Source organism: Notamacropus eugenii, chromosome 1 (assembly GCF_028372415.1).
Source record: "Notamacropus eugenii isolate mMacEug1 chromosome 1, mMacEug1.pri_v2, whole genome shotgun sequence".
Lineage (NCBI taxonomy): Eukaryota > Metazoa > Chordata > Mammalia > Diprotodontia > Macropodidae > Notamacropus > Notamacropus eugenii.
Window position 1 is genome coordinate 717,858,480 of NC_092872.1, and position 16,185 is coordinate 717,874,664.

At 40.3% G+C, this 16,185-nt stretch overlaps 1 protein-coding gene across 3 annotated transcripts in view; it reads left to right on the forward strand.

Annotated features, from left to right (window-relative positions):
* PSD4 (pleckstrin and Sec7 domain containing 4) overlaps positions 1-16,185 on the forward strand; it is a 65,070-nt gene that overhangs the window by 1,230 nt on the left and 47,655 nt on the right. The window lies entirely within an intron of this gene.

Below are 16,185 nucleotides of genomic sequence, written 5' to 3' on the forward strand. Positions count from 1 at the left end.
CTCAATACCTACAATGCAATCAAACTTCTAGAAAGAGCATTACATTATAGAAAGTTGGTTTTGGAATCAGAAGACCAGTGCTAAGTCCCAAATCCACCACTTAGCAGCTGTATGACCTTAGACAAGTCACTGGAACTCATTTTTTTCTTGTTCTTACCTAGGATATGTCAAATAAGATCTTGTCATACCCTTACAGCACTGTATACATACAATGATTACTAACAGCACAAACAATATCAATCATGAGCTAATGCTCTCCTCTTTGCTGGGGTAGCACCTGAATTCCAGAGACAGAAAAAAAAGAATAAGTTAAGGAATTGGGAAGCAATCTCTGGAAAGAAAGATTCTCATATGCACCACATCTTCTTCACTTGGATTTCTGCTTTCTAATTTTTTAAATCTTGGCCTAGTGGGCAACACTGACATTTCTAGGAAAGCAAGTGCTTTGTTTTAATTGAAATCATATTGAAGGGTGCTCCCAACTCTAAAATTTAAGCCAGGTGACACAGTGGATAGGAAACAGGAATTGGAGTCAGAAAGAGTGAGGTTCCCATCAGAAATTTACTAGCTGTGTGACCCTGAGCAAGTCACTTAACCTTAAACTGTCTCAGCTGCTGTTTAATGGGGATCATAATAGCAGTTGTTGTGAGAATAAAATGAGATCTAATTTGTAAAGCTCTTTGCAAACCTTAAAGCACTTAGTGCTAGCTATTGTGACAATGGTGATGATTCTTAAGGTTCCTCGTCTTTTTGGTGATGAAGCAAAATTAGGATCATAAATTTGGAGCTCCTAGAGATATCAGCGGTCATCTCATCCCAATCCCTCTTTTTGTTTGTTCAGTCGTTTGCAATCATGATCCCATTTGGGGTTTTCTCGGGAGAGACACTGGAGAGGTTTGCCATTTTCTTCTCCAGCTTATTTGACAAAAGAGGAAACAGATATGATCAGGGTTAAGTGACTTACCAAGGGTCACACAGCTAGGAAGTATCTGAGGCCAGATTTGAACCTGGGGAGATGAGTCTTCCTGACTGCAGGCCTGGCATTCTATTCACTGTACCACCTAGCTGCCCTTTTTACAGAGAAGTAAATGAAGTTGAAGAAGTTGAGGGATTTATCCAATTTCCAGCAGGTACAAAATGTCAGAGGCAGGACCTGAATGAGGAGTCCATACCCTTTCCAGTCCCCAGCTCCAGAATCCTGGGGATCCTGTGATTCTTGGTGTACATGGTAGGATACATAGGCTTTGAGTGGTTTTTCCAGTTTGGGGAATGGAATGGTACTGTATTCTCTCTACATTCTCTCTGTTCTTTCATCCAGTTCCTCTTGTGACCAAAGGCATGTGTGGTCATGACAACTGGCTAAGGTGAGGAACTAAGCACATGGTGGTGAGACAGAGGACAACTGAGTGGCCCACCCAGGGATCAGGCCTGTGACCTTGACCTCATTAACCCACTGCTTGAATCAGTTGAGCAAGCTAGCCCAGAACTGATTGAATGTAACATATGATTAATTGAATGTCTTTGGGGTCCCATGATACTGTGGACGTAGTTAAGAACATTTCAAGGATATGGCCTCAGCCCCTGTCATAATGTACCAGGGCAGGGTTAGGCCAACCAGGTTCATTCATTTGCTCAACAGAGATAGAATTAATTTTGTGCAAGATGCTGAGGGAGGATACTGCAAAGGCATGGTCCTTCCCTTTGTGGAACTGACAGTCCAGGAAATAGGAAGCATTTATTCAAAAAACTTTCTCATAAGTTTTTGGAACTCTAGAGCTAGAAAGGGATCTCAGAGCATTTCAGGACCCCTTTACTCTCTTAAATATTATTGAGGACCACCCAAAGAGCTTTTGTTTATGTGGGGTTTGTTGTTGTTCAGTCATCTCAGCCGTGTTTGCTTCTTTGTGATCCTATTTTGGGTTTGGTTTTTATTTTTTGACAAGGATACAAGGAGTGTTTGTCATTTCCTTCTCCAGTTCATGTTACAGATGGGGAAACTGAGGCAAACAGGGTGAAGTGACTTGCCTAGGGTCATACAACTAGTAAGTGTCTGAGGCTAGATTTGAACTTAGAAAGATGTCTTCCTCATTCTAAGCCCAGTGCTCTATGGGCTATGGCTCCACCCAATTGCCCTTTTTATGTGGTTTATATCCATCAGTATTGAGAAATTAAAATATCTTAATATTATTATAAAAATAGTTTTGACAGTGAACCCTGAAAAGGTCTCTTCCACAGACCATCATCTGAGAATCACTGTCTTAGCGATTAGAGAGTTGAAGAATTTCAGATTTGGAAGGAAACTCAGCAGCCATATACTCTAAGCCAGATCCAAAAAGGAATTCGCATGACAATTCCCTGAGTAAACGATCATCGAGTCTCTGCTGGAACACCTCTGATAAGGAGAATCCACAGCTTTCCTAGAGGCCCAGCTGGCTTTTGGACATCTTTAATTAATGCAAAGTGTTTCCCATTCTAACCTGGTCCTTTGTCACGTTTACACACTTCTCCTCATTCTGCCCAATGGGAAAGTTCTTTCTCTCTATAAAACATCCTTTCAAATACTGGATCATGCTTCCCAGAGTTCTCTCTTCTCCAGGGTAAATGTCTCCAGTTCAACTCACCCTACACGGCATAAACTTGAGGCGCTTCACCATCCTGAATCCCTTCCTCCCCACCTTCTCTAGCTTATCATCATTCTTCCTAAAATGTGAAGTCCATAACAGGACACAATATTCCAACATGATCTATCCAGCATGGTGCAGAAGAACTCTCACTTCCATATTGCTGCATATGTTGTCCAAGGCTGATGTAGCTTTTGTGGTTGCCACATTACACTGCCAACTTATTTCACTTGCTGTTCACTAAGACCCCCAGATCTTTTTCAGATGAACTTCTGTCTAACCATGCCTACTCCATCTTGTACTTTTAAAGTCGTATTCTCAAAAACCAAAAGGAAGACTTTAATTCACCCATAATGAATTTCATCTTACTAGAGTCTTCCCAGCTTTCTAACCTGTTGAAATCTTTTCTGGACCCTGACTTTGTCATTCAGGGTTAGCTATCCTTCCAGCTTTCTGTCATTCTCATGTAGCACTGGCAGCTAGGTGATGCCACAATGCACAGAGCACTAGGCTTGAAATCAGGAAGATTCTTCTTCATGAGTTCAAATCCAGCCTCAGACACTTACTAGTTGTGTGCTCCTGGATATGTCACTTCCCTCTGTTTGCCTGAATTCTTCATCTGTAAAATGAGCTGGAGAAGGAAATGTTAAACCACTCCAGTCTCTTTGCTAAGAAAACCTCAGATGAGGTCATGAAAAGTCAGACACAACTGAAAAATATCTTAACAGCATATGGCATTCCCTTTTGGTTACTTCACGAACATTCACTCACAGGTCTCCAGGGTGGCACCTAACACACAGGTACAAGGAACGCTGTGGATCCATACTGTTGAAACTATAGCTCCCTCCTTTTCCCAACATTATATGCAGATTTGAAAAGCATGCCATCTTGATCTCTTATCAAAATTTTAGGTGTCATAAGGCCAAGTGCAAATCCTGGGGTATTCCATTATGGACTTTATAAGTCGACACTGAGTTCTCATTGAACTTGCTCTGAATCTCTCCCATGGTGCTATGGTCTTATCCAAGTCTCCCAATCTTTTAGACAAAAATAGCATTCTATATTTTATCCCAAGCTTTGCTGACATCTGGGTAAGTGATATTTACCACTTTCACCTGATCTACTTATACGCTTTCTAAAAGAAGAAATAAGATCAATCTTATCTAACTCACTATTGCTGAATATATATATTTAGGGGTATGGGCTCTCTGTGATTATGACTTCCTTTTCTGGAGGTCCACTAACCATTTCTTTAATATCATGCTGTGGAATTTTGACAGGAATCAAAGTTGAGGTCACTGACCTGTATGGTTTGCAGGTGAAATTCTCATGCCTTTCTTTGAAAATTGAGACAACGTTTAGCCATTTTCCCATCCTTCTGGCACCTCCCTTTCCCCCAAGATCTTTCAAATGTCACTGAAGTTGCTCAACAATTCAATCCACCAGCTTTTTTAGTATCTGATGATATAGGTCATCTGGCCCATGTGACTTTCATTCATCAAGGGCAGCTAGCTAGGTGCTTTCTTTTTCTGTATTTATATTGGCAACCAGCTACCTATTAGCTCTTTTTGGTTTGTCCTTCCCTGTGAAAGGGCCACTCTCCCTGGCAAGAAATACAAGAGCCTACTGAGCATTCAACAACTCTGCCCCTCTTTGCTGTGAGTTATCACCATTCTAGCCACATAGGCAATGGCACTTGTTGGCTTCTCTTCTTTCTCCTCATATTGACAGAGAAAACGTACACAAAAAAATACAATCCTCCTCCTTTTTAGTTCTTAGCTTTCTTTACCATCTGCAACTGGGTTATAGCAATATTCTTAGGATACAGTCCTAATGTGTCCATTCTCCATTACCTACCTTTCCTTCCATTTTCTATGTGTATATTCTTTTAAGTATTTCATAATTCTTATCGATGCCTTTTGTCCCATGTTTCAACATGTTAATTGTTGTGCTCATCCTTCGTTTTCAAAGAAGACCATGCCATCAGAGAAATGATGACACGACTTGCACTTCACTTTGTTTTGAGTGAGGAAGGGCTGTGTAAGGTCACTAATCTCACTTTCTCCTCCTGAGACATCTGGATCCAGGGACCAGATATTTATGAGGATGACTAGAGATGGCTATGGACTCAGTAATTATGCCTATGGTGGATAATTCTCAGATGTATATATTTTGTCCTAGTCTCTGTCCTGAACTCCAGACTCCTATTACCAACCATCAGACAGCTACAAGTAGATGTCCTGTAAACATCTCAAACTTGATACATGTATAGACCTCCCTTCTAGTCACCCAGGTTTACAACCTAAGAATCATCCTTGACTCTTCATCCCACCTCATATAGAATATGACTTTAACATTAAACTTTTTCCATACTATCTAAAATCACCTCAGTCCATTTAAGCAAATATAAACACATATATTTAAATATATATGTACATGTATACATATATATTTAAATATATATGTGCATGTATGTATGTATGTATGTGTGTATATATGTGTGTGTACAATTGTACTTTGTAAGATACTAGTTTTTGATCCAAACAAAAATGGACCAGAAAAGCCAATAAACTCACTTTAAGGATTCTCAATTTTATTTAAAGATTTTCTAAATGGATTTAGGCAGCTTTGAGTAATGAGATTCGTTTAATAAAATCTTGAGACAATACTAGGCAAAAAAATTAAATTAATTTTAATTTAAACACAAAATTAAAATTTCAAGTTCCCAGATTTATGTTATACCAAAATGCATGTACAGAAATAAAATTGAATTTATACAAGTTTCATTATAAAATAATGAAAGGGTGACACAAGGTGATGGAGCCATAAGAATTAAAATATAAGGAGAACTAGATCTAACAAGTCCTTAGTATGGACCATTCTTTAATCAGTCTTCCTCTACTGGGAATTTTTAGTGTACAGTACACCCAACTCACTTCACACATACATGTATCTATTTTTTTTTTACTTTTTTTGCTTTCTTTTAAAAAAAATATTTAAATATTTAATTTAATTTTAAAATTTGTTTTAAATATTTAATGTAGTTATTATCTGTGTTAATTTAATTTAATTATTTTTTATTTTCAGTTTTTAACATTCACTTTCATTAGTTTTTTATTTTTTTTCCCCCCTCCCTCCCCAAAATCAAAGTTGGTGCAAGGCAGTTAGATGGTACAGTGAGTGGAGCGTGGGACTTGCAGTCAGGAAGACCTTTGTTTAAATCCGGCCTCAGGCACTCACTAGCTTTGTGATCCTGGGCAGGTAACTTAACTTCCATCTGCCTCAGTTTCTTCATTTGTTAAATAGGGATAATAATAGCATCAACCTCCCAAGACTGTTGTGAGGATGAAATGAAATCGTATAAAGTGCAAAACTCAAGCAGTTACAGATATGTTAATTATTGTTGCTATAATAGAGTCATCTTTGCAACCACATGGATCTCTTAAAACAATCTTTTTACTCCTCAATGAAAGTTTTTCCCTTTGCATCTTCATAGTTTCATTCTTGAGTTTCTCACCTTTTGGGAATTAACTTCCCCAGTCAAATTGTAGCACATGAAATCCCGTCTATCCTTCCCCAGAAGCTTTTAAAATCTCCTTCCCTCAAATATATTGTGAATAACTGGCTTTTTTTCTGTCACAAACTCTGAGAATACATGGTTGTGTCCACACCTACATGACTCCAGTTTTTCCCAATTCCTGAGAATCAGATCAAGACGTTTTCTCGCAGTTGATTCCTACACCATTATAAGGATGAAATTATTGTAAGGCAAATCAAGAAGTCATTAAGTGCTCTGAGTATGGCAGAGAGAGTACCAACAGATGTGTGGGTAATTCAAGTCTTCCATCACTACTATAACACACTTCTGTGTAAGGCTTCTGATCTGTTTATGAAACAATGAATATGTCTAATTCCGCTATACATTTAGCTAATCTCTAGTATACAATGACAAATATGTTTCTTTCTCCCTCCATTGATCTTTACCCAAATGCTTTCCATCATATTTCCCCCACTAGTTCAAGAATTCCCTCCCATGAGTTTACCTTAATACACAATGTTTATCTTTTATCTTCCATTACTCCAGTTCTTGTTGAAAAGGTGGCTTTTTTCTCACCAAAGTCAACACCCCTTGTGTTCACCTTTGGTCCCATTCCTTCTATCCTTCTCCAATCGATTGCCTTTCAGAGTCCTTCCTTCTCTCTATAATCTTCAGTGTCTCTCTAACCTTCCTTGCTGCTTACAATCACATCAAGCTTCCTCACCTTTAAAAAAAAAACCCTTAGGAGTCCCCCATCCCTTCAAAATATTATCCTATATCTGCCTTCCCTTTCCCAGAAAATTAAAACTGTCCTTGCCTGTTATCTCTGCTCTCTACCTTCTCATTCATTTCTCAGCCCTTTATGATGTACCTTCTGGCCTCATCACTTAACGTGAACTGCTGTCCTCAAAGTTACCATTGAGGTCTTAGTTGCCAAATTTCCTTCAAAACTCACCTGACATTTTATCTGTCTGCCTATCTATCTATCTATCTACTGATTGATCTATCTATCTACTTATCAATTTACTTATCAATCTATCAATCTAGTATACACACACACATATATTATCTCCCCTGGTAGATTGTAATCTCCTTGAGGGCAGGGACTATTTAATTTTGGTCTTTGTGTTTCTAGCAACTAGTAGAGTTCCTGGCATGTAATAACTGCTTCATAAATGCTGGTTGATTAAGGGACTTTACTCCTACCCTACCTCACCCCACTCCTACTCTGTTGAATAAGGTATACCCATCTAGAGCCACGTGTCTCATCCTATCACGTATGAATAATACTCATGAGGTCAAATAGGCTTCCTCCCTAATAACTAGTTCATTTTGCTTGTTGCGCATTTTTGTGTTGACTTTGTTTTTTGTAGAGATACTTCAGGTCATGGGTTTTTCTGCTGGCCCCTTCCTTGGATTTTGTGTCTTGTAAGCCCCTAAAGGTCTCAACTATGAATCTTCTCCCTATATGTTAACTGCTCTCTGTGGTATCTAGCTAGCTGAGTATGTGTGGGTAGCTTTCTCCCTCTGTCTTCCTGATTCAGGGAAAGCCCTTTGGACTACATTTGGCAAACACCAAGCTAATGCATTCTTTCCAGCTTCAGTCAGGTTCACTCCATCCCTTTCAGAAGACTGTCATCCTCTGCCCTAAAACATGATATAGAAATCCAGATTCCATTCTCAGACTCCATCTTCTGAACAACTATTATGATAATGATCATAGAAAGGGTTTAGGGCAGAAAAAAGTCTTACAGTTCATCTAAATGAAGCTTTTCATTTTATAGATGAGAAAACTGAGGTCCAGAATAGTGCCCTTAGTTGCTTAAAGTCATGTAGTAATTTGACTGGCAGGTCCAAGGCTATGGCCAAGTTTCCCGATCCTTAGAACTATGACCTCCTGTAATATTTTTAAACAATGATAACAACAGTTGGCACTTATGTAATACCTTGAGCTTTTCAAAGCATTTTACATGCATTATCTCATTCAATCAAAACAACCCAGTGAGTTATATGCTGTTATCAGTCCCATTTTATTACATGACGCATTATTGGATATGTGTTCTTTGTGTGGAAGAGTTTACCATCATTGCTCTTGAGCTGGGCAGGGCCTTGGAAGCCATCCAAAACAACCCCCTTCACTTTTACAGATGAGGAAACTGAGGCTTAAGGAGGTTAAGTGAATTACTCAGAGGGCACACAGCTAGAAACCATAAAAGGCAGGATTTAAACCTAGATCCTTTGGCTCCAGAATAAAGCAATCTTTCCTCTGAACTGGAGACAACAAGATTAAAAAGAAGTTTTATTAATGCATCTGGTTTTTATATCATAGATTCCAGAAACATTCCGCAGCCTATTCCTCAGTTTTGAATCTTCCTTTGTAATAAAAATAACAAAATTAAATAAAAACAGTCAGTAGGATGACTGCATCTGATGGTATAAGAAACATTCTGTTTCCATAGTCCCCCACCTTTCTGCTGAAAGAAGGAAGCTTGCTTCTTTTGATGAAAGGAATAAATCAGTCCCAGCATTTCCAAAGGCCTCAGATTAAACACACAGTATGTGTGAACTCATTTTTTTTCCTCTTCAATTTCAAGGGACTTATGGTTTTATCAATGTAGATTTTTTCACTCTGCCAACATGTATGGTGGTCCTTCCTCACCTTATTGAGGGTGTTCAGCGTAAATGACCTACTTTGCAACTTTAATCCATGGCTCCTGGTTCTGCCTTCTGGGGCCAGGCAGTATAAAGCTAAGCCTCTGCTATGTGATGGTCTTTAAAGGCTATCATGATGGCGACTACCATGTAGCTTCTAAGTCTTTTCTTCTCCAGGTTAAACATACCCAGCACCTTCAGCTAGTCTTCATATAGCATGACTGAAGGCCTCTCACCATCCTGGCTACCATCCTCTAGCTAGGTGCTCTCTGCTTTATCCATTGCCCAACTAGAATATGGCACCCAGCATGAAACATGGTGCTACAGAAGGAACTTTACCGAGGCAGAGTCTATCATATGCTTTATTCTGGACCCAGAGCTAGAACTAGGAATTTTTGTCCCAAAGGAAATACTAAAAATCATGCCAGATCAAACAGCTCATCATGCACACTCAGTTGGGAGTGCATGGGTCTAGCTCAGGAATTCCTAACCTTTTCTGTGTCATGAACCTTTATCAGCCGGACAAAGACTATGGACCTCCATGTAGCTGGTTGTCTTAGCAAAGAGGGTATGGGACTTGAAATCAAGAAGACCAGAGTTCAGATTTGTTTTGGACACTCACTGGCTAGGTGATTTTTAGCCAGTCCCAATTTCCTCATCTGTAAAATGGGGATAATGGACACACACCTCAAAGAGTTGTTTTGAGGATCCAGTGAAATAACATATACAAAGCACTTTGCAATGCTTTTTAAAGGATTATAGAAGTGCTATTATAATTATTATAATGATGATAATTATTATTCTTGGAAGAATCTTTTTAAATGCAAAAAGTAAAATATGTAGTCTTACAAAAGAAACCAGTTATTCTCAAGCATAGTTATCAAAATAATTTAAGAACAAGTTCATGGGTCCCAGATTAAAAACCCTGGTCTAGCAGAATGGGACAGAAAAGGAAATCACCCCAATTCACCACCTAGTAGGTTTCTATTCTAGCTGATGAGTCTTGTGAAATGAGGACCAAGCATTATTTTTACTGTGCTGGAGGGTGTCCAGTGATGCTGGCATTCTTTAAATTTGACACCCTCTAAATTCCGTACACTGGAACAAAACCCTGTTTACCCCACCCTCGTTATATTTCTGACTCTCCCTTTTTTAATGCAAGTCAAGCCAGGGCCTTGCACACAGCAGGAATTCAATAAATGTCAATTGACTTGAATCAAATGTAAACTATGACCTCTGCCCTCAAGAATGATAGTGTCTAGTCTGGGTGATAAAGACTCAGACAACAACTAGCAATTAATTGAATAACAAACTGCCTGTAAGTATAAGAGTAGTTCAAAGAAAGGAGAAAAGTGGTCTCTAGAGTGGTCAAGGAGAGGTTGAGGATTGACTAGACAGGAAGAAGTGGGGAGGCTTTGCCATGGGTGGTGGGAAAGGGGAAGAAGCCCCATGAAGCCAGCTCTTTGAATCCTATACCACACCATTTACCAAGTAAAGAAGGGTGACTTGCCTCACCACTCATGGTTTCCTTATTATCAGCATGCTAAATGCAGACTTAATTGGCATCTATACTTAACCATTTAAAATTTTAGGGTCCTCCTCCTGTGACTCATTGGGGTGGGGAGCTGACCTGGCATTCTTGATGGGAAATGGTGCAGTGTTCTGGACTATGATTTCTTCATCTATAAAATGAGGAGGTTGGACTAAATAAATTCTAAGGTCCCTTCAGATTTAAATCTGTGATCTATGATTTCTAAGCCCTCCTTTTACTGTCCTTTCATGAGATTTTGGCTAAATGATCTCTAGGTTCCCTGCCAGTTCTAACATTCTGAGAGTCTATGTTTCTAGTTTTGTGTGTATGTGACATAGACTATAAACTCCATGCAGGCAGGACTATATCTTTTTTTTAAATTATTCCTCTTAGCATCTTGCATATATAAGGCAATGAGCTGGTACAGTACATAGAGAACTGGGTCTAAAGTCAGAATGATTTGAGTTCAAATATGGCTTCAGACACCATGTGACCTTGGATAAGTCACTTCACCCTGTTTGCCTCAGTTTCCTTATCTGTGAAATGAGCTAGAGAAGGAAATGACAAACCATTCCTGTGTGTTTGCCAAGAAAACCCCATTTGGGGTCGCAAAGAGTTGGACAAAACTGAAAAATAACTAAATAACAACCACAAATATAGTATAAATAATCCAGTATTTGTGGAATGAATTAATCTTACTGGCTTGCACTTTTTCTTTAGAACCTTAGGGTGACCACTGAGGTCATATCCTAAGTATATGTTTGTAGTTTCCACAGCACCGAAGACGACCAAAGATATTTAGTTCATTGCACATTGAAATCAACTCAATCAGATCTGGAGCTAGCTGGCTTTATTGGTTAAAGCACCAGATTAATGAGACCAAAGTCCCTGGGCTGGCTTCTTCTAACCTATCCTGCCAGATTACATACTCCATGAAAACCAGATTAAGAAGGGCCTTGAAAAAGAGAAAAAGTTCCTGCAAAGTTGCAGATGTGGAAGACTAGGGGTGTCACCAAATTATAGGATCATACAATTTGGGAGATAATAAGGACCTCAGCACCCACTGAATCCAACACGTCTGAGAGGAAGTCATCTATCTATCTGTCTGTCTGTTTATCTATCCCTAACAAATAGCAGTCCAGTCTCTGCTTAAAATCCTGTGACATCTAGGCAAGGCATAAGAGGGAGGGTAGGGATGGAGAAGACTAGACATCCTGTAAGGTTCCTTCCAGTGCTAACTCTATGGACCCATGAGGTGTGCTAGCATCATTGTATAGGATGGATCCTGCCTTCCTTGTCATTGTTTATGTAAATGTCATCTCTCTTACCAAACCATAGAGGGTCTTTCCACACCAGGTCTATGCCTTACTCATCTCCCACAGGGTCCAGTAGAGTACAATTAGCAAACTTTGAATAAATGACTAACCTCCTAACTGTTCTCCCCATCTCTGGTGTATATAACTACAGAATCAATGCATCGAGGACCTATGATTTCATTTGGTGTTTCAAGAGTTCTCTCCTCCCATTCAGATTACAGTCAGTCTGTTACTTAGAGTCATAGAGAGCTGCTTGAGACTTAGAGAGATTATGGTTTGCTGAAGGTCATGAATCCATGGAAACAGTAGAAGCAGCATTTGAACCCAAATCGTCTGACACCATGTAGTCTTGACACTATACAAGATAGAAAGACTGGTCAATAGGGATTAGATTTCTCCGCTAGAGAAGGTTATTAGAAAACTTGGAGAGGAAAAACAATGTTAGTAGCATGGTAGGGGTGGAAACCAGATTACAAAGGATCAGATCACAGGGTCTTAGAACTGGAAGGAAGCTAGATAGTCCAAACCATAAAATTACAATAGCTAGCACTTGAAAGTTTATAAAGTGCTTTGCAAATATTATTTCATTTCATCATCAAAACAACCTGGAAGGTAGGTACTATTATTACTTCCATTTTACCAATGAGGAAACTGAGGCAGGCAGCGGTTAAGTGGCTTTACCCAGCTATGTTCACGTAACTAGTGAGTATTTTAGGCAGGATTTGAACTCAGGTCTTTCTGGTGCTAGGTCTGGTGCTCTATCTACTGCCCTACCGTATGTGAACAAGCATTGGCTATCCACTGGCCCAACAAATGTTCATCTTGCTTCTACTTCATGATTTCCAATGAGGGAGAATCTATCTCCCTCCCTACTTCCCAAAGCAACCCATTCCACTTTTGGTTAATGGCAATTGTTAGGAAGTGTTTCCTTTTACTAAATCTGCCTCTCTGTGACTTCCACTGCTCTTAACTCTGACCTCTGTGGTCAAACCAAGCAAATATATTTCCTCTTCCACATAACAGCGCTTTAAGAATGGTCACTTCTCTCCCCCCTGTTTGGCCTTGAGAGCAGTTGGCATGATTACCCCCAAGATTGTTTTTCTCTAGGCTCATCCTCCTCACTTCCTTCCATCCATCTCTGAGCCTCTCCCTTTTTTGAACGGCCTCTTCCAGACATGATCCTGTATTTATCTGGGTCTTCTCTGAAATGTGGCTCTCCAGATTTAGCAGAGAGGTGACCTGACCATGGTACAGTGTGGCAGAACCATCACCACCCTCAGTGGGGACCCTGTGCCTTCAATAATGTAGCCTAGGAAGGATCAGGGGTGTTGCCTGCCATCTCCTGCTGTTGACTCTTATTTAACCTAAAGTCCTCTGACATTTCTTAGGAACTAATGGCCAAGCTATGCCTCTTTCATTCTGTATTTATGGAGCTAAGTTGGATTTTTTTAAACCTATGTGTATTATTCTATATTTATCCATGTTAAATTTAATATTCTCAGATATGACCCATTGCTCTAGCCCAGTGGTTCTCAAAGCTGGGGGGTGGGTCTGTGAGATCAAAATGCTAAGTCATTCTCAGGGCTATTTGTGGAAAGTTATGTCTTACCAAATGGGATCTCAGCGTCTGAAGCCAAGCAGACAATGACTTGAGCCGCTATTCTAGAACAGGAGAAAGATGTTTCTTACTGTGAATATGAAGTGACATCTTTGGCTTTGAGAGATAAGCAGAGAAGGTCAGCCTTCTTTGGGGAACTGACTGGCCCCATGGTGGCCAGAGGGACAGACAGCTCCATAGAAACTCCCTAAAGAGGACCTCCCTCTAAAAAGAGAAGTGTAAACCACAGAGGCCCTTTGGCTGGGACATTTAAAGGTCCTTTGACTGGGACATTTAAAGGCCCCAAAGTGAAAGGCTGGCCAGGGCTTGGTGGACTGCACATCTTGCACTGAGGACCTGAAACCAAATAGGGAGTAAGTAAGTGCCCTTAGGAGGGTGAGATATTTCTTTACACACACACACACACACACACACACACACACACACACACACACACACACACACACACACACACATACACACATACACACATACACACACATGCATTCTCTTTCACACACACATATATACATGCTATTCCTCTCCCTCTTTCTCCTTCCCTCCCTTCTTCACTCATCCACTCTGTGTGTGTGTCTCACTTTGTCCTTCTCTCCCTCCCCCTCTTCTTCTTCCTCTCCATCTCTCTCTCTCTCTCTCTCTCTCTCTCTCTCTCTCTCTCTCTCTCTCTCTCTCTCTCTCTCTCTCTCTCTCATAAACAACTTCCCCTGGGCTGTCTGGTCATGAGAGAGGCAGCTGTGAATCAGGGCAAAGACTGAGGACTCCAGGCAGAAGTTGGAGGACAGTTTGCCAGGTATGTTGTAGCGGGAATCCCTTTTGGAGGTGAGTTGGACTAATGTTTGCTGAGATCCCTTCTATCTCCCAAATTCTATGATTCTATAATTCTGCAGTTATGCTTGGTCTTGAATCCCCACTTTCCTAGGGACAGTGCAATGTACTCGATTAGGTGACAAACTTGGAGTCAGGAAGACTTGAGTTCAAATGCCACCTAGCTGCTTACTAGCAATGTGATGCTGTGCCTTTAGCCTCTCAACCTCAGTTTCCTTATCTATAAAATGGGAGGGGGACTGGGAACGACACCTACTTCACAGAGTTTCTGTGATTATCTAATGAGATAATGAACATAAAGTACTTGGGAAACTTTAAGGACCCTGAATTTAGAATCAAAGAACACTAGCATTATGTTCTTGGACAAATCACTTAGGATGCCAAGACCTCAGTTTCTAGTTGGGTGGTACTATAGTGCATAGAGTGCAGAGCCTGGAGTGGAGAAGACTCATCTTCCTGAGTTCAAATCTGGCCTCATCCGAGGCTTTACTTGCTGTGTGACCCTGGGCAAGTCACTTTACTCTGTTTGCCTCAGTTTCCTCATCTGTAAAATAAGCTGGAGAAGGAAATGGCAAACCACTCCAGTGTCTTTGCCAAGAAAACCCCAAATGGGGTCACAAAGAGTTGGGCACAACTAAAAAAATGACTAAATTAACAACAACACAAGGAGGCAGTTACAATAGATGCCTTCTGAGATCCTTTCCAGCTCTATCCAGACAACTACAACATGATACTAGCTATTACTATTCACTAGCTGTGTGACTTTGGCAAATTACTTGCCCCTTCTCAGCCTCAGTTTCCTTCTCTGTTAAATGAAGGGGTTGAAATAGTTGAGTTCCAAGGTCTCTTCCTGCTCAAAAAACCTAGAAATGCCAACTCAGGCTTCTGGAAACATGAGGATAAAAAGAAGCATGCCGCCTGCAGCCAGTCTTCTAGTTGGGCCGGTCAGACGTCACTTTTCTGGTGCCTGGTGATGAGGGGGGTGGCTATTGGCCCTGACTGTCATCATCACAGGTGGTGCTGCTTCACCCTGGGTACAAGAAAGTTTAAAGGACAGGAGCGAGAGTTGGTACTCTGCCACCACCATGTTTGACTTTTCCAAAGACTCTCACCTGTGGCCTCTGTTGGACACATTTGATGCATTTTATCAAGGAAACAACAGGAAACACTAATCGATATACCATGTAGGGTCAATGGAGCAATAGCTAAAAAGTTTTAACACCAATTAGACAATATATTTTTTTAACAGCAATAATAATGACTCACTTTTGCACCATAATAATAGCATTTCTATAGCACTTTGTATTATAAAGTACTTTAAAAATATTATCTCATTTGTTCACAAAACCTGTTATTATTCCCACTTTGCAAATGAGGAAACTGAGGTAGTGACTTACTCAGGATCATGCAGCTAGTGATTTTCTGAGGGGAGATTTGAACTCAGGTCTTGTTGACTCTAAGTCCAGCCCTCCATAAACCAAGCCAACTATGAGCCTCATTTTACAGATGAGGAAATTGGACTCTACAGACTGCTCATAGTCACACAGTCAAGAAGATGGAGAAATAGGGCTCCATAAATAGCAATTGTTTTCCGTTCTGGCCAGAAACTCCTAGAGTCTTCCCCTTCCAGACTGATATTTTTGTGAAGGTAAATTAAGCCTTCTTTTGTTGCAATCCCTACCTATCCCTTGGTCCTTAAAGGGGTGTTGACTCAGACAAACTGATACCTGAGAAAGACCTTGGTTTAGAAAGGCCAGTGTTAAATACTGCATCCAGGGCCATTGCCAGTCATCCTGACCTGTATCTTGCCATTGGACTTCGTTGATCTAGAGGAGAGCAGCGCTGATGACTTTGCACAGCCCTGCCTCACTCAAATCCAGTTCACTCAGAAGTCAAGACATCATCCTTGTGATGCCATTGGTCCTCTTTGAGAACAGAGGATGAACACAACAATTATTCTCATCCCCAGGACAGTACTCTTTCTTCTATACTGTTAAAGAAAAAAAGATATAAGTGCAGCTGTCTATATGTGTATCTATGTATCTATGTATATGCATGTATATATGTACACACATAGGTACAGA